Source organism: Mauremys mutica, chromosome 1 (genome assembly GCF_020497125.1).
Source record: "Mauremys mutica isolate MM-2020 ecotype Southern chromosome 1, ASM2049712v1, whole genome shotgun sequence".
Classification (NCBI taxonomy): domain Eukaryota; kingdom Metazoa; phylum Chordata; order Testudines; family Geoemydidae; genus Mauremys; species Mauremys mutica.
In genome coordinates this window covers 85,346,015-85,370,921 of record NC_059072.1, presented here as the reverse complement: position 1 = coordinate 85,370,921, position 24,907 = coordinate 85,346,015, and the positions used below count along the sequence as shown (strand labels likewise).

Here is a 24,907-nt window from a genome sequence, read left to right as displayed (position 1 = left end):
TCAAATTTGCTGAATAGTTACAGCCAAAACATTATTTTTTTAAAAAGGTCTAAATATTTCATTTTTAACATGTTGAAAACGAAATGTTCTGACTTTTCATTTAGTAATGATATTTTGTTTAGAAATCCATGTAGATTTATTTAAACAAACAAACAAAACAAAAATAAAATAACCTAAAACTAAATAAAATAATGAAACATAAAAAATTAATTTCAGGTCACATTAAAAGGATTTTTTTGTTTAATTTTTTTGGTTTCGTCACCAAACTGAAAAAACAATTATCCACTCAGCGTTAATTATAGTGTGACCAACTTACAAGAACAAAATAATGGAATAGTACTGTTTCAAGCAAACCTGCTCACTATTCTATTTCTAATAAACTTAAATTGTAATTTGTATTTTATTTCTTCAGGCATGAAAAGGATCAACATTTTCTTTACTTACCTTTGCAGGTATTTCAGTGCAAAGCCTCTTTTGTTCTCCAGGACCTATGTGATGTAGTCCAATATTCATTTATTTATCGTACCTGCATAAACATCCCTGCTTCCTATGCAACAAAATACAGCAACAAAGAACATGCAGTCGTTAAAAGCATTAAAAAAATGTCACTTACTATATCACAAAATAACATGTGTAATAATCTTTCAGAATTTGTTGACAATAGATGATGGAACAGAACCTTTGTTGTTTAAGTTCTGAATATGCTACTTACGCAAAACTTTGAATATGAAGCCAAAGTATAACAACTCGGGCTTAGTTTTAAGCAAACATCTCATATATATATATATGTTTCTATATTATCTCAGATTATCTCATTTATCATAATTATCTAAATCTATTATCTCAGATTTTATCATACAATTGGACTGATAATAACTTGCTTAGTGTTCAAAGATGAAAAGTAAAACACTGAAATCTAACTATATCCTAAAGACAAGGAGACACTGTAAGAAAATGAATATATTTACATTCAAGAGAATGTCACGCTTCCTTCCTTGATTCTTCAAGAGCACCGTATACACAGGGGAAAGAAAAGCCTAATAACCCAATGCTCCTGCCCATTCATGCTAATCTCGTCATTGTAAAAAAATTAGAGAATACTAATGGGGAATAGACATCTTAGAGGAGAGGTAATGGGATTTAGGTCTTGATCCTACAAGCATTCCTTTGAGGTGCCCAGTTCTCACAACTCCTGCTGATTTAAATGAAAGGTAAGTGGACTCAGCACTTAACAGAATTGAGCCCTCATAGCCTTTCACTTCTAGACTCCAGGTTAGAATGAAGTCAAGACCAGGCATGACCAAAATATTTTACTATTTGATGGGGCTGTGAAGCGAAAACCCAGTTGGATGACTTGATCCATTTGTCACTGAACATGTGTCTCCACCACAAAATTGGTGTTGATTGTCACCCATGTAGAGATTTTTAGAAAGGAACTGGAAGAGAATGGACATGGAGGTCTCTCTCCACTCTAATGCTGGTCCTATATCAAATCTGAGGTTCACTGGCAAAGCAGAGTAGGGAAGCTTGCCAATTTCCTTTCTCCGATTCACATCGTCTGTGGATGGGGGACATCACACTCTAGAGTTGCTAAGTAGACACTTTAAATTAATACTAAATTCACATGTAAAAATCGTAAAAAACAATGAAAGGGGAATGTGTGTTCAGGTTTTTCTCTATGAAAGGCAACAAATGAGGAGTTATGGAAGAACCACAGTCAACCTGAAAATCCTGGATGAGATTTCCAAACGTGCTTATTAGTGACCTTTCTTTCTTCCCATTAAAGGCAATGGTAAAACTCTCATTGACTTCAATGGGAGCAGTGTTAGGTCAACACAAACCATGCTTCTGAAAATCTCACCCAGTGTTGCAGAGACTCTCAATATTATGCTGAATCTTGTGATATTTGGCATTTTTCTCAAACACGCAGCTCCTGGAGTCAAGTGATTACATGAGAATCTAAGCTGTCATTATTATTTGTAAATAGATAATCTCTTAGCCCTCATGATTGCAAAGAAATGTTTGAAAACATGACCCGAGTGCACCCCAAAGGCTCAGACCACCAGAAGGCAAATACATTTTGTGTTGTTTTTGTTATGTTTTTAAAATTTCATCGCAAATTTTTTTTGAGGCTTGACTCACGATTTGGGTTTAGCGATGCTCTGTAGCGATTACTGACATGAGTGGCCTCTGTGATTATTGCAAGTGAAACAATATTTTCTCTATTTTTCCAGCTTGTTTACTTTGACATATGGTTGAGCATTGGCCTGCTAAACCCAGGGTTGTGAGTTCAATCCTTGAGGGGGGCACTTAGGGATCTGGGGCAAAAATTGGTCCTGCTAGTGAAGGCAGGGGGCTGGACTCGATGACTTTTCAAGGTCCCTTCCAGTTCTAGGAGATTGGTATATCTCCAATTATTACCATGGCCACTGCTCTCTTGTTGCTGCTCACCCCTCAAGTCACAAGTGCCCCCAACAGGGCACTTACCAGTAAGGGCAGCAGCAAAGCTGAAAAGGAAACCGAAACTAAGGGGACAACATACAGGTGTTTGCAGAGGGAAAGAGGGAGTAGGGTGAAGTGGATCTGAGCATTTTGGTGTTGCTCTTGGGCCCACCCAAGACGCTTCTAGTTCTAAACATCTACCCGGAGCAGAAAGAAAGAAAAGAAGAAAACCATACACATTAAAGAGATTTTTAAATATTCCAGGACATACTAATTAACGTGGGATCTGTCAGAAAACCACATTTCAAAAACTTCAGGTTAACAATGTCCCTTTAAACTCGGGGTTTTCAGAGAGGTTAAGCTATGACCATTATTGTATAGAATGGTACATTTCTCAATGGCAATAGCCATTAGAATATTCCCCCCGCCCCACTGTACTTGTCAAACATTAGTGTAAAACCAGTAATGAGTCATCTTCCCATCATTTTTCACACACCTGTGTTAAATCCTGAAGGGATTTGTTCCAATCGGCGTTGTGTTCTACTGGGATGTCTGAATAGTTTCCCTGCAGCCATTCTGCACTAAGTGGACTCACTACAAAAGGGTCGATGGATTGTTCAATAAGCCTGTAGTATCTGTGGAATGAAAATGCACTGTGAGAGAAAGATGATTTCTGGTAACTTTGCTGCTCTGTCAGCAAATCCTGAGAGAGAGAAAGCATAAAGGTTGTTTTCTGCAATTTATGTGACATCCTACTTTGAAATGGCACCGCTCATGTTATTCTGTGACAATCCCTGTATTAAGACATGACGGATATAAACCCATAAGAACAGCTATCCTGCCAAATACAGATCCACAGATTAATAGATTCCAAGGCCAGAAGGGACCTCTGTGATAATGTCACCTGACCTCCTGTATAACATAGGCCATCGAATTTCCCCAAAATAATTCCTAGAGCAGATCTTTAAGAAAAACATTCAATCTTGATTTAAAAATTGTCAGTGATGGAAAATCCATCATGATGCTTGGTAAATTATTCCAATGATTAATTACTCTCACCATTAAAAATTTACACCTTATTTCCGGTCTGAATTTGTGTAGTTTAAGTGTCCAGCCATTGGACTGTTATATGCTTCTTTACTAGACTGAAGTGCCCATTATTAAATATGTGTTCCCCATGTAGGTATTTACAGACTGTAATCAGTCCTTCTCTTTGTTAAACTAAATAGATTGAGCTCTTGCGTCCCTCACTGGAAGACATGTTTTCTAATCTGTTATTCATTCTCATAGCTCTTGTCTGAATCCTCTCCAATTTATCAACATTCTTCTTGAGTTGTGGGCATCAGAACTGGACATAGTATTCCAGCAGCAGTCACAGGAATGCCAAATAGATAAAATAACCTCTCTACTCCTACCTGAGATTCCCCTGTTTATGCATCCAAGGATCTCATTAGCCCTTTTGGCTACAGCATCACAATGGGAGCTCACGTTCAGCCGATTATCCCCCATGACTCCGATCTCTTTTTGAGTCACGGTTTCACACAATAGATTCTCCCATCTTGTAAGTATCACATACATTTTTTGTTCCTAGATGTATACATTTAGATTTAGGTGTATTAAAATGCATATTATTTGCAAGCACCCAGTTTACCATGCGATTTAAGTTACTCTGTATTAGCAACCTGTCCTCTTAAATATTTACTACATCCCCAATTTCTGTGTCATCCACTAACTTTATCAGTGATGATTTCATGTTTTTTTCCACGTCACTGATAAAAATGTTAAATAGCATAGGGCCAAGAACAGATCCCTGCAGGACCCCAGAAGAAATACATCCACTCAACAATGATTACCAGTTTACAATTATATTTTGAGACCTATCAGTTAGCCAGCTTGTCAACCATTTAATGTGTGCCATTTTAATTTTTATATTGTGAGCTGAGCTCATGATAAAGCTTTGATGTCATATTTTCTTGCTTAACTGTTGCCAGAGTGAGTGCTTCATTTCAAATTATAAATTAAGTTAAATTGATGATAAAGTGAAGAATAAGTCTTGAACACTCTACAACAAGGCTCCCCAATGCGGTGCCTGCGGGTGCCATAGTGCCCGTGGGGGCATCTAAATGCGCCCACGTCCTGGCTGGCGGTGAAGCATCTGCCGAAATGCCGCCGAAATTCGGCTGCATTTTGGCGGATGCTCCACCGCCGCCACGGTCCTTCGTCTGGTGCCCACCAGACAAAAAGGTTGGGGACCGCTGCTCTACAAGTTTCAAAATGCTAAGCAGTTTATCTTATGATGAAACTCTGCAGAAACATTTTGATGTAATCATAAGAGTCACAACTATGAAAGAATATTAGTTAACTGTAACTGTTGTTTTCTGAGAAAATGCATCATAAAAGATCACCCACTCCTGCCTCCACATCCCTACGACAAGGCCAAGGTGGGAACTCCATAAGCTCAACATTCTGAAGCTCTGGTCCCACAAGGGGCATGCTTTGCCAGCCACTGGAATGGAAGGCAAGCACTCCCTCGTGCTTTAGTCATCAGTTCCTTTTAAAGCAAGATGTGAAGTTACTCACACAGGTGGCAAAGGGAGTTGAATGATAAAGATAGAACAGGTTATCAAAGCATCAGCTCTCTTCTGGAAGGAGTGGTGGAATGCTGATCTGTTATGATGTTCAGAGGAGAATTATTATAGGTGACTCATCCTTCCTTACAAATACTCTATAAAATAGATTCATACTCCTGCAGACTTAAGGCCGCTGGGAATGAGTATGAACGAAATGCCAGCAAAAGGCGGTGGAAGGTAAAATCATGTGAACACTGCTTTTTTTTTCATCTTTTTATAAATTTTAAGAGTTGTTGCTCTTTAAACAGTTCCCACAACAGCCAGAAAAAAATAAACACAGAGAAACAACCTAAAAAGAGAGAGAGTTTGTGTAACCTTGGTCCTGGACCCTGTATGGAAAGAGGTTCTGTGATACACCAAACCTCGATTCCTATCTCCATAAACAGCATGGCTAAGGGGTAAGCTTCACTTCCCATCCGATTTATATTCTTCAATTTTCTGTTTTGAGGAGCAGGGCTAAAAGATTTAACTCCCTTTAGATCCATGAGAGGTTTCCACCACCACAAATTGACAATTTGTTGGAGCACCTAGAAAAGACAGAAGATTTCCAGGCCACAGATGGGGAAAAAGGAGATTGTAACCACAGCTCCTAGCCTAGGTGTAATGTCTAAATTGACTGGGAGAGCTGTCGTGTCGTTGTACTTCAATGTTAGGATACCAAATAGTTTGTGAACCTTCTCCCAGCTACACAAGGCAGAAAAGTTCATAGCTTGGGTCAATCAGACCCCCAACTTCCTAAAGCGCTTATCAATATAGGAGGTGCTAAGGAGGGAAATTAGTACTGAGCTATCCTACATTCTAGACAGGGTAGTCACTGCCTCCGTGATCCATCCTCTCTCCTCTACCTCAGACCCAGAGAAGTTATCCCTGACAGGGGCACACTCAGGAAACTTTTTTTGGACAGGATAGCACAATTTGTTTAGAAATGTATGTAGATTTATTTAAACAAACAAACAAAACAAAAAAGGGTAAAAATAACCCAAAATGAAATAAAATAAAGAAACAAAAAAAAATAATTTCAGGTCAAATTAAAAGAATTTTTTTATCCTGGGGAGAAGGGGAGAGAGAATTATTGTGGTATCTAACTGTGTCTCTTGATAGTTCTATAGACCCACCTTGTCAGTAGATGCTGGAGCCCTACAGAGAAATGCTAACTGAGTCTATTGACTCACTGTGGCAGGTGTAGCTACTTGCACCCCTGGCTATAAGGGAAGGAGCAGAGGAATGTAGGGTCTGGGACTAAGCAATCTTCGCGGAGGAACAGTAGGAACAGCCAAGTATAGGGACATGGCTGGGGCTGGAGTTTACATTGTTAATAAAAGCCAACTGCCAGGAAGGGGTTGAGTTTTGAACATGGGTGCTTTGGAGCAGAGCATGGGGTGAAAGGCACCTGATCACAAAGTCACTGGTATTTCCATTTCCTTAAATGTTGATCATCGTCTTAGATTTGATTAATGCTCATAATGTCTCATTCATACAGCATCTTTCATGCTGAAGGATCACAAAGCACCATATAAACTATAGCATATAGGAATCACTTGAATGCTGAAATGCAACCATGTTTGGGGTGGTTGATGGCAGCCAGCTGGCTAGCTTGCAAACATATTATGCAAGAAGTAGAAGTTTGGCCAAAGGGAAACTTCTACTGTTTTGAAAAGAGCTATGGGGTTCTTTCATGTCCACAAATACCAGCCAGGACCGTGGTTTACAAAGGCCTTACCCAGATGCCCATCACAAAGAAAATTTAATAGAGCTCATATTACACTCCATTGGAGGATGAAAGAGTGAATGGTCCCTTCTGGGATTCAAACTCACAGGGAATTTAGGTAGTTCAAAAGTAATGCTTAGACCACTAAGCATTCCCCTCCAATATTAACTGATGAATAATCAATGTTATGCTGAAATGCCAGTATCCTAGCAGCTACTTCTAAAGAAATGTACTCACTGGAATAAACTATAAAAGAATTTTAAGAATCATTATACACTAAATATAGAACAGATATTATGTAAATAAAGCACAGAATATTCAATCAATTTTAAAATAATTAGCACTTATACATCTTAGCTTTATATCTTCAAAGTGCTATATAAACATTAGCTAATTAATCCTCACAACACCCCTGTGAGCTGGGAAGCTATTACTATCTACATCTTACAGAGAGGTAACTGACTTGCCCAATGTCACAGAGTGAGCAAGTAACAGAACCTAGATTTTTAACTCAAGAGCTCCTAATGCCCAGTCCTCTTCTCATTCTTCTAAATATTTCTATTGGGATCTTATTGTTCTATGAAAACAATGAGATTATCAGAAGAATGATATTTACACTTAAAACAAACATGGTCAGAACTTATTCTGTCACACAATATGCATCAGCTTTAATACTAAAGTTTTTGACAAATGTGAACTACAAAGAAATTTATATCATTCTTTTATAACTGTGGAAATGGACGTTATAGGACACATATTATAATTTCTCAAGTTCTGATGAGGTCTACTTGAAAAGGTAAAACAATATTTACTTTAGCTCATAAAATAGAGTTTTCAGATCTTACTGCCACATGCTTGCTAAGCTACTTCCATTTTACATATTTTTGAGTTACTGAAAATTAAGGCAAACACTGCAGAATCAAAAACAATTTTCAGTGCAGAAAATACAGTATTCAGAATAATGTATGTTCATAGGCTCGGAGCTCCCCAAAGTCCTCAAGAGAGTATAACAAATTCATAGGTATCTCTGAGACCTAAATTTTGCATTCCTATCTTTGATTCAGCTTACAAATGTTTAAAAATGCATGCAACCAGACAGCTCCCTTTTGGCTACATGTCTGAGTAGGCTCAAACAACTAAATTATTCTATCAAAGGTCAACTGTAACAGATACCCAAAACTGGTTTCAAATCCACCCGGGAAGAACTACGGAATACAAAGACCTTTGGTGTTTAAGCATTTTTCTCCATTTTTGACCAACACACATTTCTTTTAAGGGATCTGCTCCCACAGGTAAACACCAGTATTTTGAAGAATGGAGGAAACCTGGAAGTGTGTAAGACAAGCTTATATCTTATATGTTTTCAGAATAACATTCACTTAAAACCCATATCGCAAACAGATACACAATGCAGATATCATGGCAGAATTTCAACCTAAGCACCATATTGTGGTATTCAAGTCATAACAGTACTAGAATTTTTCAGGTCATAGGACGTAGATTACATCAAATACATTCATGTCTGAACACTGACATCAAAAATGAGGAAAATTACAGCCTTACTGGGCCTTTAAAAAAATCTCATAACTCTACCCCATTTAATATCACTAAAATACTTATGGCAGACCTCTGAGGAACAAGGGACAATCTCTATTCTGTTACACTGGTGCAATTCAAAAGTAATTCCATGAAATTCAACAGATTTCCTCTAAATTTCCACAAGTATAAACCAGAGCAGATTTTGGCCCAAATTCAACACTGGAGTAAGGAGGAATAACTCCGTTGACTTTAATGGAGTTGCACTCATTTACTGCTGAAATAATTTTTACTCAATACACGACTCCCAACATTGTGAACAACTCGTGACTTGAGGAAAGTTTTAACGTTCACACTCAAAAATAACCTCACACATAATATGAAAGGTTGCTCAAACTGAAAAATGGTGAATGGCATTTCATATGGTACCAAATCTGTTGACATAGGCACAATGCCAGGGTAAAGGAAGAGCCATGCAAACTCGGTAATTTTGTTTTTCAGGGATTCATGTGAATCATTATTTCAGTTTTGATGTATATACATTCACAACCCTTGAATTTACGATTTGCATGAACCTCAAAACCTGAAAGTAAACCTGGATTTATATTTATCTGAGTGTACAGTGCCCTAGCACTGTGCCAAAAGCAGAATTACCACTGATAAAAGGTAACATGAAATACAGTTCCCCAAACCTAAAATGATTATCATCCTGTGGTGAATATACCACATTTCAAAACTATTTAAATTGCTATCAAACATTTTAGGAAGATTGGAACATCTAAAAAAAAAGCAAATAAACCATCTGTTTTCTCCAGTATTGTTAATTAAACACACACACGCACACAAGATACTCTTTCCAATGTTACTGTAATGTGCTACATTCCTATTTAAATACGCTGGTAGAATGTAACATATTTCACTAGGGACGTATGATATAAGAATGGATGAAAGCACATTCATTTACTTGTTTTTATCTCAGTAAACTGAAGAGGTTAATCATATTTTGGCTCTATTATCAGTATAACTTAGTTGTAGCAGGTCTAAACTGGAGGATTTTTTCAGCCAACACATTACTACAAATGTTAGAATACCTGCACTAAGTACACTTTAATCATTTTTTTAAAGGATTAAAATGACTGCCATTGGCCAACAATTTACAGAACAAGTAAAGAATTTTATAAGAGGTGATTTCTGCTGGTTTGAGTATTTCTTCCAAAAATCTCTTAAAAAACAATATATTTTAAAAAAAAACCTTCCCCAAAAAATAATTTAAAATAAACTAACAACCACCTCTATTGTTCCATTCCTCCAAGTTGTTGTTATGACACAGATTCTTTTAGTGGTATCTTCTACCTCTATGGCAGAAAGCTAAGACAACTGTGATGAAAATGTAACAGTGTGAATCTACCAAGAGACTCAGACCCACATTTTTAAACATGAGTGCCTAAAGTTGGGCACCTAAATCTACAGTTTGGACCCATTACTGCATTGGTAACCTTCTAGCATGCCCCCCTAGGCCTGTGCAGAGTCCCAGTGACTTCTGTGGGACTCTGCACTGGCACAGAGGATCTACACTACCAGATCCCAGATGCTGTATCAAGGCTTTCAGCACATACGTAATTTTCAGAGGCACTGAGCATCCTGCAGCTCCCACTGCAGTCTGTGGGAGCTGCAGGATGCTCAGCACTTCTGAAAATCAGTATAAACTTAGGTCTATAAGGTGGACTGAGTACGTATGAAGTTAGTTGCACAAATGTAGTCATCTAGGTCTGAAAATAGTGGAATCTGATTCAGTTATATACATATTTCTGAAAGTAAGTGTCAGTGTGCAACCATAATGATTCTTCACTGGCTACTCAAAACAACTTTTGTTTTTCTTTTTCCAAATTAGACTAGTAATTAATTAGATTAGTAATTGTTTGAAGTTGTTTAATAAGTAGCAAATATCTAACCTAATACAGTATTTGATACACTCTGAGAAAATGAAGTAAAATCCACAATCTATTTACGGTAAAACTTTTTTTTGAGTCTTTCTGAGCAGATTTATAGACAAATAGGTTTTTGGAAAAAATTTTCTACATCAGATAAAAAAACCCATTGTCCTTTCTGAGAAAAAAAGACTAAGTACATTATTTGTACGCAATTAAGGAAAACAAACCAGCAGTTTAAGATTTGTTACTTTTTAAGGATTTAATCCACCATAAAAGATGAACAGACTATTCGGGCACATTAGATCTAGAAATCTGTCTATGCCACTTGTGGACCAGTCTGACCTATACAGGAGACAGACTGTGTAATGGCAAATAAATAAATCAAATCACACCATGACTGAGAGTTACAAAGTTGTTCTGGGAGTGAGCTCATATAAGGGATTCTGGCTCCATGATCACTGTTACTCCCCATTCAAATCTGCGCATTTTCTCCTCAAACAAACCACAAGAGGGGAAGACTGAGGAGACCTGGTCAGTTCTCTTGGCGTGTTATTTAAAAAAAAAACCATGCAGTTAGAGTGAAATGGAGACCTCCCATCACTGGAGCGAAGAACTGACCGGAGGCAGGAGGCCCTGTATACGGTGTCTTTGATGATGTGAGGAACTTGATGATCTTGTCCATTTCCTAGTTTGCCTCATTCCCCATTTCATCTATTGCCATAGATTCCCCATAGGTGGGGAATCAGCTGCTTGATAGCTCCCCTCCCAAAGCCCCATGAAAGAGCTGTCAACTGAAGAATTTCTTTGGGCCATGGGGCTTTAATATTTTTTCTGACTTGACTGACAGATGTATTAGATATTACAATAAACAAATTAACTATAGAAACTGTAGATGTTGTAACTACTAATTATGTTTAATTACCTCACCAGTTATTTAGTTTTCCTGGTTTAAAATAATTCAGACATCTATCCTGCCCCAAGCTTAGTCTGAAGTGATACTGCCTCCTTAGAAACCAAGTATCCCCCCCACACACACCTTCCCCCATCAGGGAAAGAGTACAGAAAGAAACAAAGAAATTGACTGGAATGTTTAATTTATAAGGAAAGATTAAAAGTGGTAAATATGCATCATTTGTCTAAATGATGACTATGTGGACCATAACAGTCTGTAAATATTTGAAGGGATTCAGCACTAAAAAATTAGTGAAGAATTATTTAGGGTGGTACAGGGAGCTATAACTAGTAATAATGGGATGAAATGAAGAAAGGGAAAATTAAGGGGAAAATGTATTAGGAAAGCAGGTTCCATTAAGGTATGGAACCAGGTAAAAGGCCATGGTAAAAGCTCAATTTCTGGGGATATTAAAAACTAAATGCGAGAAAATGCATTAAAATGCATTGGCAACAGGAACTGGAATAGGCCACCTAATAGATTTGTTTCCATCTCCAACTCCAATGATTCTGTAATAAATAGCTGACTCTAGCCTTAGACAGCCACCTCAGCAGAGTTACAGAGTCTGACTGATTACCATACATATAGCACTGTATATGGCTCTCCAGCACAATAGAAATGATGTGGAAGGGTGTCTGGGATTTATCCTAGAACTCTACAAGACGTCTTCTCTCATTCACCATAACCATTGCCTCCCATGATGGCTAAGTTCCACTGGAAAAATGAAATGGTTGAGCAGGAGAGAGAGACTAAGATCCATGGAAGACAGAACTTTCACAGGAGCATAAGGAACCCACTCCTGGCTGAAATAAGAATGACCATTAGCCTTGTTGCATTCCAGAACTCATGCTTTTGCACTAACTGTACTGCAATAGCACTCTTATATGCTGACATTGCAACACTATCACACTTCATATATAAATACATTCGTTTTAAAACTACCCCTGCTGGAATGAGTCACACTAAGAAGAAATAAGAGATTGCAGTTTTGCTCAAGGGAGGTGCTCAGATATTATGGTGATGGGTGCTAATACAAAAAAACCCAAAACCCTAGAGAGGTATATAGATCCCCAGACCACATTGGTAAAGGTTTAGGTACTTCTACCAATCTCCCCTGACATTAGTCCCATCATTACCACTTTGCAGAAGCCTTAAAAGCAAACTGGGCAGAGTCAATGAGGTAACATTTTCAAAAGTGGCTAAGGGACTGAAGAATCTATGTCCCACTTTCAAAAGTGACAGCCACTAAGGCCCACTTGCTCAAAGGTATTTAGGTGCCTAATTTCACCAATGAGAATTAGACAACTAAATACCTTTGAGGATCTGGGCCTTAGGAGCCTAAGTCTCATTGAAAGAATCAGGAGGAAATGGTAGCTTTAAGTATTTTCACAGGGCCAGCTGCAGTTTTATGCAAACACTTCTGAGAAAGGAATAAAATATAAAAGAAAGTCCTTTTGTGGACAGTGCAAGGTGGCAGTTTTGGTAAAGATTATTTTAAAGCAGACAAATCATATGATTTTGAGGTGCGTTCACCTATTATAATAGCTATATTATCACTACACACTCGATGCTATTCAGAGTAGTCTACAATCATACCTGTGTGTATGCAAACACAGTACGCTATAGCAACTGATGTGTTATTTAGCAGCTAATGATGTTTATAGTTTTAGAAGCATTTCAACAGCTATAAGTACAATATTTCAAAAACTGCATGTCAAATTTTCCATGCCTCTGGGAGGACAAATCAGTATGTAGAACTGGAAGCACAGCAACAGCTAAATATATTATAATCAGCAGTAGGAAGGCAGAGTAAATCAAAGGTAAAAGTAAAGTTAATATAGTAAACAGAACTCAATTATTTCTTTTCTGAAAAATGCTTAAATTTAAACTGCACATTTATTTATGCTACACTTTTTTTCAAAAAATAAAAATTTAAATTATTATCTGTATCATTGGAGGTGTTGGTAGAGTCTCCATAGCAAAGGTTGCTTTGAAATTTGCACTGAAAATGGAACCAAAATCCCTTTGTTTCACACTTCAATGAATACACTGAAGATCTTTAAATTTGGCCCAATAACTCTTCAGAGGATAACTATATTTTCCATGTAAAATTTTAAGAAAAAACATTTACTAACTTGTGCTGAAGAAATATTTTTAAATGCCACTTTTTGAAATTTTGCTCCATTTTTCTCAAAATACTTTGCGTTCCTCTAATGAAACAACCAGAGTCCCCACCATCTCCAAACATTTCTCCCTCCCTCTCTGTCACATACACACACTCAGATATCATGTTAGATCAAAAGTACTTCTGACATTTTTTTAATTAGACACACACATTTATTCCTCTGAACCTGAGTTTGGCCAAGATAGCTGACAGAATTGTCAAGTTCCACTGGCTATTTTGAAAAACAAAACCTAAAATATTAATTTTCATGTCTGTCAACATTTTCTCACCAGTTTATTCTAGAAAGCTATGCTATGCAAATAACCCAGCAGGCTGGGAAGCAGAAGGTCTGAGAGTGGTCTCTGGAGAAGATACAGGCCTCAGCATGGCCACAGGTCGGGTGAGGAGGAATATATGTGTGTGACATGGGGAACAGGGAGAGTGGAAATTTGGGGAGGGAGCCCTCTGGCACATCAAGGCAGCAGATGAGGCTAGAGATAAATGGCTGATGTAAAGAAGGTAGTTGAGGCTGAGAAGCAAAACTGATGAGTAGCACAGACAAAATGTTGTATCACTCAGCTGCTTATTTCATTATGTTTTACGGTTTTCACTGGTGGATTCTGCAATAAGAACATAAGAACATAAGAAAGGCCGTACCGGGTCAGACCAAAGGTCCATCTAGCCCAGTATCTGTCTACCGACAGTGGCCAATGCCAGGTGCCCCTGAGGGAGTGAACCTAACAGGCAATGATCAAGTGATCTCTCTCCTGCCATCCATCTCCATCCTCTGACGAACAGAGGCTAGGGACTCCATTCTTACCCATCCTGGCTAATAGCCATTTATGGACTTAGCCACCATGAATTTATCCAGTCCCCTTTTAAACATTGTTATAGTCCTAGCCTTCACAACCTCCTCAGGTAAGGAGTTCCACAAGTTGACTGTGCGCTGCGTGAAGAAGAACTTCCTTTTATTTGTTTTAAACCTGCTGCCTATTAATTTCATTTGGTGACCCCTAGTTCTTGTATTATGGGAATAAGTAAATAACTTTTCCTTATCCACTTTCTCAACATCACTCATGATTTTATATACCTCTATCATGTCCCCCCTTAGTCTTCTCTTTTCCAAACTGAAGAGTCCTAGCCTCTTTAATCTTTCCTCATATGGGACCCTCTCTAAACCCCTAATCATTTTAGTTGCTCTTTTCTGAACCTTTTCTAGTGCTAGAATAATAACCTTAACACTAAGCTGCTGATATATTTTGTGTGGGGAGAGAAAGACAGCTTGCTCTTGCTCTCTCCCCCTGCCCACCCTCAAATGTCCTGATTTCTTTTGTTTCAAAATCTCTATTTAAGTGACTAAATTATGAAAGAAGGTTGACCATTAGGAAATTACATCATAATTCAATCCCAAGACCACATTCTAAAAGTAAATAAAAAATAGATTTAGCAGAACTCAACTAGCAAAATAATAACAGGAGCTATCTACCAAACTAGAAACAGTCCTACACTTAATTCAGCCCTGTCATATGCAAGTGCATAATTCTCATTGAACTAAATGGGTGCTGAATTTAATCTATAGTCGTTTTTTTAATTTTATACCGAAGATTTTACTATAGGCCCCCTCTGTAAAAATATCTTAAATAAAAAAATCAGAGCAATTAAATAAACAAAGGTTTAGTAATGAATTCTCTTTTTTATCAATACTTAGTGACCTTCACATGAGATATCACTTGAAAAACTCCAGAAAAATTAACTTGAAACATTATGAAACTGGGGCTAAGAGACCAAGACATGCTAATGCAGGGATGATATTAGCAAAGATGAAAAGGAATAAGACAAATTAAAAGGAATAACAAATTAACCATATTCTTTCTTTTCCACCCAGCCACATACACAGTTAAGAGCATGGATACATCTGGATTTCCTCTGAGAATATATGTTATATCTGTATCTATTTATAAAATGTCCATATTATACAAGAAGAGATTTCACAATCTGTGAAAAATATTCTGACCGTGCTGGTATCTGGTGTAACTTCATAGGTTGGTAAAAGCTAATATGCCATCCTTGAAGTCATTCCATTCAACAAAGGGGCAAAAATAGTAGGGGGAAAATACCTTTAAAATGCTTTTCACACTTTTTTTTCCTTCTGAAATTACAATTACTACACACTTTATGAGCCTGCAGCTGGTTTTAGCAAACTGGCATTTGCAGGTCTCGCATGACAGACAGCTGATGAAAGTGACAAGCAAGAGTTTTCATTCATTGCTGCTGGCAACCTACTGCCTTTCTGATCCCTTTCTATGGAAACAGAGATTGGATGTGGGGGAATAAGGTAAAGGGTTATTTTTAAAAGTCCATATTATCAAATCAGCATCCAGCAGCTGAGTCTGAGCTCTTGTTAGCTGCCTCAGCTGGCTCCCATCATCCCCTTCTGTTTCCATAGAAACCGTAGCAGCAGCATTCCCAGTCTCACCAGGACTGTTCTGGAGTTTGCACATTCGGTCATTTCCAAATCCGGTCTGGCCATACCCCTGGGGACGATGGCTGCTGCAGTCTGTTAACGTCTGCATTGCCGGCCTCCCCCCACAAGGGGAGGCTGTGCAGATAGGAGGTCAACTAATGATTCTTCCTCTCACTCTGTGAGCACAGTGGGACAGGATGGTGCTCAGAACAGGGGCCACCGCTTGAGTGGTTGGCACAGCAGCTGCGCCTTCCCTTCCACTGCTCCCCACTGAGCTGCAGCAACCAACTGGGGTGAGTGACAGAGAGGGAAGAGATGACACCTTTCTCTCCTCCAAAACTTACAGCACAGGGGACAGAAATGCAATATCTTGGTGGCCAGCACAATGAAGGCAGCTGTGCTGTGGCTCCTTAAATCAGAGCAGTAGGAAAAAGGGTTTTTTAAAAAAACTATTGATCCCAACCCCCTGAAGAAAACAATGATCAGTCATGGAAAGAGACATAGGGACATTTACCCACTGGAGAAATCTGATTGGCTGGCCATTCCTAAGTGCTTTGTAATAGCACTTTATTATTGTAAAACATCTTTCTAAAGCACTCATTACTGTAGTATCTAGCTGCTCTACATCAGTTACCCCTAGAAAGACACTCCAATTTAAGACACTTTTATGCAGTGAGCAGGTGCCAGTGGTCAATTTTCCAGAAGAATTGCTCTCTCAAAGAGGTTGGGGGGGGGGGGGAGAGTGCGTGTGCGGGGGGGAGAGGATTATACACAGATGTTCAATCTGCTGCATTCTCCACCAGCTGCCTTTAGAGTTGACCCAAAGATGAATATATTGTGAAAGTGGAATCTTGAGCTGACAAATATGAGTCACTGTCCTTAACTCAGCAACAGAGTGTGACTGCAGCACGGTAGCTAACAGTAAAAGAAGGCCTTATTTGCCACTTGTCCCTCCTGGGATTCCAGAAGCAGCAATGAGTACAGTAGGATGCAGAGACTGTATCCCTCTGATCAAACGGGAGCAGACACATTCAGTGAGGTCACTGTTTTAGCCAGTGCCTCAAAACGGTTTCCTCTGCCAACCAACATCACTTCCATCTTATGTAGATTAAACTTGAGCCAGTTACTCTTAGCACAGGTCTCATTTTCTCTCGGGCAGTCTGTCTTCAGGGGTTCTGCACTGTTTTTCTGTCGAAACAGAGACATTGAACGTCAAAGGGTATTGTCTGCCTACTGGCAGCAGTGGAGTCTGTACCGGTCACAATCCTTACTAGTGTTCTTACATACAGTCAATGTTAAATAAGAGGTGGCAAGAACCATCTTTGTGGGAATCCTCAGGGAAGAGGAGCAACTCCCCATCACTAATGTCTGGGAACTATTTAAAAGAAGTGAGTAAGTGATCTCTATTGCAGATTTTGCTGCTTTTGAGTGAAAAGTAAGGAGGATTTGTCTTGTCTTGGTAGCAGAAGAATCATACTTGGCCCATTCAAACAAATCATGATGCTACGAGAAGAGGGACTGCCAGCCTCTGAGCTGACAGACCATAGATCCTTCAATCTGTAATGTGCCAATCTTGCGGCTAAGAGCATGCAGATGTACTGCTGTGCCATGTGGAACACCACTGAAGTCAGTTGCAGAATGGAGGCCCAAGTCAGCAGCTTAGGACCCAAAGCTGTCACTACTTGATGGCTGTTTATAAATTAGTATCCTTTGCTAAAGTAATATATCTCAGGCTTGCTGAGCAGAGAGGTGTCTGCATCACAACTGGCATAAGTGGCACCCTGGTTTGAACATTTAGGATCAAATAGTATGCAGTCTTATTTCAGTTGTGGCTCCTTTGGGCCAGGTTTGAGGCATATTGTTCACACTGCTGCCTGTGTCACACCTGTTCTGTGACCAGAGGACCTCAATTTAGCACCTTTCACGAGTCCTAGAGAGGAAGGATGGTCTAGTAGTAAGGGTAAAATAGGGACAATAGTACTTCCCTACTTCAGAGGAGTGTTGTCAGGATAAATGGATTAAAGATTGTGGAGCGTTCAGATACTGCAGCAATGGGGGCTATATAAGTACCTAAGATAGACAGATCCTCTCTCTCGCTTTCTTTCAGAAAAACACGTGCATGTTTTACTGATACAGGATCTCCTCCCTTTGCTCTCAGAATAGGGCAATTTCTGAGAAGTAGATTCAAGCATTTAAAATGCCAAAAGGCATGAATAAAACTGAGAAAATTGATTTCTTTATATTCAAGTCTATGCCCTTAGCAGTGAGCACGCTGCTGCCATTTTCTGCTGCTGCAGGCCCAGAGGAAGATGGCAACTGCTATTGAAGATAAAGATTATTTTGTAGAAGTGCTTCAGGAATTACGAGTGAGAAATGAAAAACTGCAAACTTCTCTTACCTCTCTAGAGGAGAGGTTTGAAAGCAATGCAGCCATGATCAACACACATGATAAGAGAGCAAAAGAAGCTAAAGGAAATGTCTTGATGGCCTGGAGGAAAAACCACAAGTCGTTAAAAAGAAAGAGAGAGAGAGAGAGAGAGACTGGAAATTTCACCCAATCCATTTTACTAGTGTTTTCACAATTTGAATATAGAATGGCATATTGAATATGCAAATAACTGAATGCATATCTAGCACATCTATATATATTGGTTATGAACAGGGAGAGAAATTCTGATCCAAAAGACTGAATTGTGGATGGATCTACATTTTAATGTGATAAATGAACTCAGTACACTGTTTGGGGAGAAATCTGATCAGATCCTTTTCAAGATGGAAAACAGAAAGCGAGAGGAGGGGTTCTGTTGCTGCTGTCTGACACTAGGAGCACCAGGGGGTTTGAGGGCAGGCACCTGGGTATGCATAGGCTGAACTGCAGGCAACCCTTTATGCAGAGAGAGGTGAATTTCAGTCTTAGGGCATAAAGTATTGTAAGGAGTTAATTTAGTTTGCACATCATCTGTTACAGATACTTTAAGGCTAAGGAATCGTGGGCTAAGCACAGATGGATTCTGGAGCTGTTAAGATGAACATCTCTGGATCAAAGAACTTATAAACGCCAGAGGGCAAATATAGTTGGAATTATTTCTTCTTTTTCTTTTGTGGACACAACCTCAGAGCATGTGATGTTTGAATAGTCAGCAGTCATGCAACACTTGAGAAATCATCCAGCAGGTCACTAGCCAAAACATGTTTCCTACTCACCTCCAGCACATACTGAATAGGTGGGGAATGAGAGGAAAGATGCAGTACTGTTACACCGCTTTCCAATGGTGATTTTTGACTAATAAAATTATGTATGTATTCAATTTTAAATCACATGGACACTAATAAGTGCCCATCCAATCATTCTAGCAGCTTTTACACTTAACACCCTCCCCCCACAAAAAATACAAACATTAAGTGCGAGCAGGGATGCAGATTCACCAAGGATTGTTGCAATGTAATAATAATACCTAGCTCTTATATAGTACTTTTCATCAGTAGGGCTCAGAGCACTTTAAAAAGGAGGTTGGGGTCATTATTGCCATTCCAGAGATGGAGAAACTGAGGCACAGAGAGCCAAAGTGACCTGCCCAAACTCACCCAGCAGGCCAATGGCAGAATCAGCTGATGTTGGCCGGTGGCAGGGGGAAGGAGAGAATGGGGAATGAGAGGAATAAGATTTTACGTGCACAAAATTAATGATATTGAAAGCTATAATTCTCATGGAAACTGTAAATTGGCTTCAGTGTGTGGAGAGGTGTATAAAAACACACAAAAATGACATTAAAAGAATATTACCAAAGGAAGCCAAGCATTTGAGATAGGAAATGCCAGAATTCAGGTTGCCTGTGCAACCTTAGTTCTGCCCCCTTGTATGTATGCATTATGATACTTTCTTTACTGACACGATTACATACTGTATTTTCCAGAAGCCCATTACTACACTTAGTGCACAGGATAGACCTGTGCTAAAATGGTGGGGATACAGTAGGGCTATTGTACTAAAGGATATTTTAAACAGAAGACCTTGAGAGTAGGGCTTTGCTCTGGAGAATGGAGGAACAGAGTGATAGCAGTAGGCCTGGCTTGGAAGCCAAATCAAATCCAGCACCTGTGCTAGTGAAGGGGCAAGGATCTTCAGCAAGCAAGAAAAGAGGGGGATAGGAACCAGACTGGTGATGCTGTGGCCATACAGCCACCAAATGATAATAAATCTTTATCACCAACCTGTGCCAAGTTCAAGCATTTATCCACATGTGACATACCAATCACTTGAGCCACCCAATTCTCTGCAAAAATATCCTATTGCAGTGTAAAAGAATTCAGGCCAGAAATTACCATGTTCCAGTAAGTTTTAGGAGAAATTTGTTTCACACAATTTTTTTATTTTTCTTACAGATAAGTTAAGTTCCATCACAGAAAGTCACTCAGTTAAGGAGTCTAAAGAACATGCAATCACCCAATAGCACATGTATGTGTCATAGGATAAATATGAACTACACTATGCAACTGACAATTTTCAGTAAGATTATTTTGTTATGATTTCTATATTCTTAAATTTCTCTTCTAAAAATACAGACTCAGAGTCAAATTTTCAAAGCAGAGCACAATGGGTTTATCCAGAAAAATCCATGTGTCTAAGGTAAAGGTTACATACATTTGCAAGTGCCTACCTGTTTATATATACAACTAGATGATTTGAAAAAGTGCTACACACACATTTCCACAGTGCTACACACACATTTCAAAATCTGGCCCTTCATATACCAGTTAATCTAGTCAGAGAGAGAAAAGAACAATGATTAACTTTATTAACAGAGCAGCACTGATTTTATGAGGTTTTAAAAATATTTCCAATTTTCCTTCAACTATCTGCACCTTTGAAACATATCTTGATTACATTATATTTCCAAAGGAGAAAGTCAGTATATTGCTACAGATATTAAAACCATACACCAAATAAATATGACCTGGTTCATAAGCTCCAGGGAGCCCCAAGCCCAGAAATCAAGTCTCTCGTTATGGACCAGTGGAAGATGAGTCAGTGGTGAAAATGATGCACTCAGTCTCCAATGGGAGTGTGACAACTGAAACACTTAAACAGCATCTCCTCTGATTAATCAATACTGCTGTATTTGGCATCAGTTAAGTAAGAAGATAAAAGTGTAAAGTGGAGGAATTCTAAATAGAAATCTAGAATTTTGAAGCAGTGGTATCAATGAATACTTGTATTTAAATGACACTGGAGAATTACAGGTATAATAAACATTGCAGAATAAAAACGGTGGGGCGTGATGCTGCTACTCCTGTGAGTCATCGTTACCCATAAAAGGAGCCCAGTTGACACACAACTTGGTTTGGGTGTGGTCACAAATATACACCAGAAGCATTCAATGCAACTATTCTAATCTCTGTTAAATTGCTGTGGACACTGTGAAATACAAATTTTACATACAACTAATAAGCTGGGGAAAAGAATTATAAATACTTAATACAGTTTACATGGGTAAACTGTAAACTAGAAAGGATGATGTTCCCATTCCTGTTTTGAAGATGAGAATATTGCAGATTAGTTATTTAAACTATGTTTTTACATTACATTCTGCTTTTATTACATCTTAAGTGAAAGTCATCAAAATGTCATTAAGGCCTTTGTGCTTGGTACTGTTTGAATGTAAACATTTCACCAAGCTGGTTCTGAGCCAGGCAATACTGATTTTTACAGTTATAAACATCAAATAAATGAAAACCTGAGTGTTATGATTAGAACACTAAAAAAAGATTAACCAGTTTATTTTCTGTCTCCTGTCTTTTAGACTATCTTTAGCATTAACTACTAACACAGTATTACTCCTAGAAGCACTGAAGCAGTAGCCCCATTGTAAACTAACCCCAAGGAATGTCCTGCCAAATTCTACCCTCAATCCAATGCTGAAAAGCAGCTCAATGGTGCTGTAAAGCTCCACCTTACAAATTCAATTTCTTTGGGCATTGATTCTAGTGGCAATTATTACCTGCCTAATCTAATGAGAAACTTTCTGCCATTGCAGTGAATTCTTATTTGAAGCTCTGAGATTAGGAAGACTAAATAATAGTTCTATGTGTTCAAACAAAACACTAACCCCTGTTCTATTCTGTGACTGAAAGCTACATGAGAAAAACATACATCAGATCTTAGTAACGTGAAAAGATCAGCATGCAATACTTTGGTTTTAAAAACAATACTTTAAAGACAATAAACAGAAATTCTCAAATTGTTTGGGGAATTAATTTTGTTCTATCCAAGTAGGATCTGGGCCATCATCAGGACTGCTGAGATGAGGCGAAAGGGGGACAATTGTCACAGGGTCCCAAGCTTGCCCACCCAACACGTTTAACGTCTGTGTAATGGCAGGGCATGGAGCCCCAGCAACCCTGATGTACCGGGCCCCAAATTTCTCTCAACGGGCTGTGGTTTAGCCATTAAGCCAGGCTATTATGTTTTTCTTACACTTCTTATACAAGATGGATTTTTTAAAAAAGAGTAATGACTTTCTTCAGAAACTCCTATTTTGAGCTATTACATGAAGAGAAAGAGGAATAGCCTCAAACCCACTTTTGGCTTAAAAATGTGTAATTACCGATTAGGTTTCGCTTTCTTTAACAATGTCAACTACCAGGTACAACACTTGATTTGTTTAATTTCTCCCCTTCATAGTAGTAATCTAGGTAGCCAATTTAGTACAAAAATTAACAACTCTTTGAAGAAAAATACTATGAAGCATTATTCTGTATTTGAAATATGCTATAAACAGAAAACAATTTTGCCTCTGCTAATCTGGGATCATTATCACATTAGCCTAGCATGCATACTCCAAATGGCAAATCAAACCAGTAATTTTAATATAAGAAACATTTTACTATTCATCTCCTAAAACCCACTCTGCATTCAATAACCTCTTAATCACAGTAGTTTCTTTTGAAAGAGATTCTGTAATACATGAAGGTGCAAGCACAAGTATCACACAAGGAGAACATTTCTGGTAGTAACAAAAATCTGATAGTATTTGAATTCAAGGTACTTGCCTCAAACTGAAACTGGGAATTTCCCTGAGCTAAGTCCCAGTTTGTTTGACTGCATGTACTTTAAGAGTTAGTGATAATGAAGTGGCAGACAAACACTATCAGAGAAAGCACTTCTGACTTTTTACTATCCCTACAGAATAAATGCATTCAGAATCTATCCATTATATATTCAGATAGGGAAATGGAATGCTAGCCTTTCATTGTCAATCTACATAGAGTCTCATAATCAGATAGCACAAATGAAATGCTAATGTAAGAAGATGAATGCCAATTTCCTTCACTTTGCTCCAAGTTTCAGTGCTCTCTACAATAAAAGATAGCTGTTTGTGGAGACTGGCTTGTTCCATACCATTAACTCAGAACAAAACATATTTTTAGTGGGACAGCAGTGTTTACTTGTAAGAACTGATGAATTGTATGCCACCATTTATCACTTGCAGACAAAGACATTCGGGCTCAATTTTGGACATAAATCAAGGTACATGCTCCTAAATAAAAAAGGATTGCTTAAGTCCCTAAAACTGCATAGATTGAGGTCAGATTGGCCATAGCAACCACGAATGGTACTTAGGCCTCCAGTAGGACTTAGCAACCAATAAATGAGCTTAGATCTCTTTTCATCTCCACTGGTGTGAAAGCCAAAATTAAAAAGATTAGATCACCCTGCACCCATCACAATAGGCTTCACAATGAAAAAGTCATTTCTAGCCTTTGAATCACATCAAATAAATAACATTCATCCCTTCTGTAATGAACAACTTTCAAAGTAAATTGAATCTCCATAGTGCTGCTTTCCCTTGCTGCACCATATTTACATAACAATATATCACAGGAAGCTCAGAATCGGTCTTGTAAATGGGAGACTCTGAATAAAATGAATCTTTAGCACTGATTCCTGTATATTCAGCTTCAAACTGCCTTCCATTTTCCCTTCATTTAAACAACGTACTGTAGATTACAATCCATATAACCAATGCTTTAAAGCTTGCAATATGAAAGTTTGTTATTTCAATATGGGAATTGTACAGATTCCCCCCTCCTCCCCATTTGAGGATTAGTTCCAAATTCTACTTTTAAGTGCTGAAATACTATCTGGTTAATATTTGATTGAAGACAGTGGTACATTATTCCAGTTTATCACAACCGCCTTTCATGCTGTAGTTACTTCACTTTATTCTTTAAGTTATTCCATCCATTCTTTTAAACCCGCTACACAGTCTAGTATTTTAGTTTTCTATTTCAACAGGAAACATTGTTTTTTGTTTTTGTTCCAGTCTTTGGAACATTAGTTATTTGTAAACATTTAACAAGTGTACAATATCATTGATCGCAACTGTAATAATCTAAACCATTTTAATTAAAAACATTCTATCAAATGTTCTCGTCTTGTCATTACAGGAAAAGCATTTTTCTTATGCACAGCTTGTCCTTATTAAAATGGATTGTTATCCCCTTTTCATTGCAGAGTGTATAAACTACTGTTTAATGGAAAGTGTTCCAAAAGCAATATATTAAAGTCAGAAGGTTATACCTACATTAAAAATATGCTGGAATAATTTCATCCTTCTGCAGCAGCAGCTCACATAGATAATACTATTTGAACTCAGCAGGCAACCTCATTAATTTTTAAAACTCTCTGACCCCAGTACAGTTAACAGTGTAAAAATAATTACAAATTAGGGTTGAAGGAGCACTGTTTTAATATTGCATGGGTACTGCCAGCAACACACCATTTTATTGCATCCATGTATTTATTATGGCTAGATATAATTTTACCTTACCTGAAATGAAGCTTCATGGTGAATTTTAAAAAGGTGAACATTAGAAGAAACCTTCATTAAACACCAACTGTAATAGCTACTATGCCAGTGGAGAAACCTTGCCTATTTTCTCCAATCATTCTAGTAACACAAAGCACTGCAATTACTGGTTTATAGGCTAGTAACAGCCTGGATACAGCAGTAAAGTAAAATATTTTAATAACAAGGCACATTTTAAACGTAACAACTTCTAACTCCTCTAGAAGGATA

General features: G+C 38.2%; 1 long non-coding RNA gene across 1 annotated transcript in view; it reads right to left on the bottom strand.

The window, feature by feature from the left end:
• Positions 1-469: 469 nt before the first annotated feature.
• The window catches only part of LOC123368527, a 66,341-nt gene continuing 41,903 nt past the window's right edge, over positions 470-24,907 (bottom strand). The window contains exons 4-5 of the long non-coding RNA XR_006578810.1: positions 2,939-3,077; positions 470-547 (exon numbers count right to left, since the gene is read on the bottom strand). This is a non-coding gene — a long non-coding RNA (uncharacterized LOC123368527). The remainder of the gene's footprint in view (positions 548-2,938; positions 3,078-24,907) is intronic.